The sequence below is a fragment of the Triticum dicoccoides genome, chromosome 5A, assembly GCF_002162155.2.
Source record: "Triticum dicoccoides isolate Atlit2015 ecotype Zavitan chromosome 5A, WEW_v2.0, whole genome shotgun sequence".
In the NCBI taxonomy this organism is placed as follows: Eukaryota; Viridiplantae; Streptophyta; class Magnoliopsida; order Poales; family Poaceae; genus Triticum; species Triticum dicoccoides.
This window is the reverse complement of record NC_041388.1, coordinates 332,993,207-332,997,162: the sequence shown is the minus strand read 5'-3', so window position 1 is coordinate 332,997,162 and position 3,956 is coordinate 332,993,207.

Below are 3,956 nucleotides of genomic sequence, written 5' to 3'. Positions count from 1 at the left end.
CACAACCCACCAGGGCGCGCCCCCCTCCTGGCGCGCCCAGGTGGGTTGTCCCCACCTGGCGGCCCCGCAGACCCTGAAACCGATGCTATAAAATCCTAATTTTCCAGAAAAAATCAGGGAGAAAGAAATATTGCGATCCACGAGATGGTGCTACCGTCACCTCCTATTCTTCATCGGGAGGCCAGATCTGGAGTCCGTTTGGGGCTCCGAAGAGGGGGATCTTCGTTCTTAGTCATCACCAACCCTTCTCCATCGCGAATTCCATGATGCTCCCCACCGGAGTGAGTAATTCCTTCGTAGGCTCACTGGTCGGTGAGGAGTTGGATGAGATTCATCATGTAATTGAGTTAGTTTTGATAGGGCCTGATCCCTAGTATCCACTATGTTCTAAGATTGATGTTGCTATGACTTTGCCATGCTTAATGCTTGTCACTTTGGGGTCGGGTGCCATGATTTCATATCTGAACCGTTTATGTTATCACCATTATATCAATGTTCTAGATCTGATCTTGCAAGTTATAGTCACATACTATGTGTTATGATCCGGCAACCCCGGAGTGATAATAGTCGGGACCACACCCAGTGATGACCGTAGTTTGAGGAGTTCATGTATTCACCATGTGTTAATGCTTTGTTCCAGTTCTTTATTAAAAGGAAGCCTTAATATCCCTTAGTTTCCAATAGGACCCCGCTTCCACGGGAGGGTAGGACAAAAGATGCCATGCAAGTTCTTTCCATAAGCACGTATGACTATTTACGGAATACATGCCTACATTATATTGATGAACTAGAGCTAGTGTCGTATCGCCCTAGTTTATAACTATGTCATGATGAATATCATCCAACAAGTCACCAATCCAATGGCTACAAATTTATCTTATGTAGTTCTTGCTAAGTTACCACCGCTATCGTCACTATTGCACTTGCTACAAAACTACTGCTATCACTGTTATCGTTACTGTTACTACTGTCACTATTATAAACACTATCATATTACTTTGCTACTGATCATGTTGCAGCAAATAATTAATCTCCAGGTGTGGTTGAATTGACAACTCAGCTGCTAATACCTTCAAATATTCTTTGGCTCCCCTTGTGTTGAATCTATAAATTTGGATTGAATACTCTACCCTCGAAACTGTTCTGATCCCCTATAGTTGTGGGTTATCAAGACCTTTTTCTGGCGCAGTTGCCAGGGAACATAGCTATATTTGTTGAGTCACTTGGTACTATTATCAATTTATCACTATGAAGAATCTGAAGGATGCTAAGACTAAGATTTATCCCTCTAAGACGACGGGAGGTAAGGAACTACCATCCAGTTCTGCTTTAGATTCACCTTCTGTTATAAGTAAACTTGCAACACCACCACATGCTACCAATTCTGATATGTCACAAGTTATTGATGATGCTACTTCTGCTATGGATAATGCTTTTGACGATGCTAGTACCTTGCTTGATGATGATGATGTGCCACTTGGTGACTTTCTTGATGAACAAATTACTATACTAATACAACATGATGTTGTTGAATCCGATGATGAGCTTGAAACTGAAACTCCTGAAACACCTGCTAGGACTAGCCTTCCTATATATGAATTGCCTAAGGTACAGGAAGGTTATGTCATGAATGAGGAGACAACTAGAGATATTCTTGCTTGTAGGGATAGAGATGATCTAGAAAAATTATTATGCAAGTATAAGGAAAAATATTTGAATGCTAGAATGAAATATGATCCTAAATTTGCTACTTCACCAATCTTTATTGATGATAAGGATTATGAATTCTCTGTCAACCCAGAATTAATTACTTTGGTTGAATCTGATCCTTTCCATGGTTATGAAACTGAAACTGTTGTGGCACATCTTACTAAGTTGAATGACATAGCCATCCTTTTTACTCATGACGAGAAGACTCGCTATTACTTTATTCTCAAATTATTTCCTTTCTCATTAAAGGGTGATGCTAAAGCTTGGTACAATACTCTTTCTCCTGGTTGTGTGCATAGTCCCCAGGATATGATTTATTACTTCTCTGAAAAATATGTCCCTGCTCATAAGAAACAAGGTGCTTTATAGGAAATATTTAACTTTGTTCAAATTGAAGAAGAGAGACTCCCACAAGCTTGGGGAGGCTTTGCCAGTTACTTAATGCTTTGCCTGATCATCCTCTTAAGAAAAATGAAATACTTGATATCTTCTATAATGGACTAACCGATACTTCTAGGGATTTCCTAGATAGTTGTGTTGGTTGTGTTTTCAAGGAATGAACTGTTGGGTAAGCTGAAGAATTATTGGATAATATATTGAAAAATTATGATGGTTGGACTCTTCCTGAAAAATCGGTTAAACCCACTCCAAAGAAGAGGGGTATATATATCTCATTCCTGAAGATATGAAAGAGGCAAAGAAATCTATGAAGGAAAAAGGTATTAAAGCTAAGAATGTCAAAATTTTACCTCATATTGAAGAAATACATGGGCTTAATACACCACCACTGCCTAAGGTGGTAGAGGTAAATTCTCTAATGAAGTTCAATGATAATGACAATCCTCACAATATGCACCCTAGCCAATGTCTTTATGAGTTTGAAAATTACATTAGAAAACAAGATCGCTTCAATGCAAATGTTATGAAACAATTGAAATACAATTCTGATATGATTGCTCGCTTGAGTGACTTGTTATTTAGAATATCAAATGATGTTAGAGGTGTTGGAATGCATGCTTCTATGGTTCAAACTCGGTTAGAATAAGTTGCTAAATCTCAAAGAGAATTGCTTGATGAAATGAATAATAATATACATGACTTTACTGTTAGAGTAGCAACTAGAGGAGGTAAAATGACTCAGGAACCACTTTATCCTGAGGGACACCCCAAAAGAATTGAACAAGATTCATAAAGAGTTAACACTGATGCACCTAGTATTTCTAGAAAGAAAAAGAAGAAGAAAAATGATAGGACTTTGCATGCTTCTAGTGAACCTGAAATAGAAAACCTCCTGATAATGATAATGAAACTTCTACCTCTAATGCTGAAACTTGATCTGGTAATGAACAGTCACCTTCTGATAATGAAAAAGATAATGATGAGGTTCATGAAAATACTCAAACAAATAATAAAGAACCATACAATGATGTTGAGATAGAACCATCAGTTGATCTTGATAACCCACAACCTAAGCATAAGAGGTATGATAAAAGTGACTTTGTGGCTAGAAAACACGGTAAAGAAAGAGAACTGTGGGTTCAAATACCTGTGCCCTTTCCACCTAAGTCAACTAAAAAGAAAGATGATGAAGAATTTGAAAGCTTAGCTGAAATGCTGAGGCCAGTCTTTTTGCGTACTCGCTCGATTGATATCCTTAAAATGCCTCCTTATGCAAAGTATATGAAAGACATCATCACTAATAAAAAAATATCGAAAGATGAAATCTCCACTATGCTTGCTAATTATACTTTTAAAGATGGAGTACCTAAAAAACTTAGAGATCCGGGAATACCAACTATACCTTGCTCTATCAAAAAGAATTATGTGAAAACTGCTTTATGTGATTTAGGAGTTGGTGTTAGTGTTATGCCTTTCTCTTTATATAAGACTTGAATTGAATAAACTCACACCTACTGAAATATCTGTGCAAATGGATGATAAATCAACTGGCATACCTATCGGTATTTGTGAGGATGTGCCCACTGTTGTTGCCAATGTTACTATTTTGACTGACTTTGTTATACTTAAGATGCCTGAGGACGACAACATGTCGATTATCCTTGGTAGACCCTTCTTGATATTGCAGGGGCTGCTATTGATTGCAATAAAAGCAAGGTCACTTTTCATATCAATGGTAATGAGCATATGGTGCACTTTCCAAAGAAACAATTCCAAGTGAATGGTATTAATGTTATTGAAAAATCTCCCACAATCACTATTGGAAGTTTTCAAATACCTCTACCTAC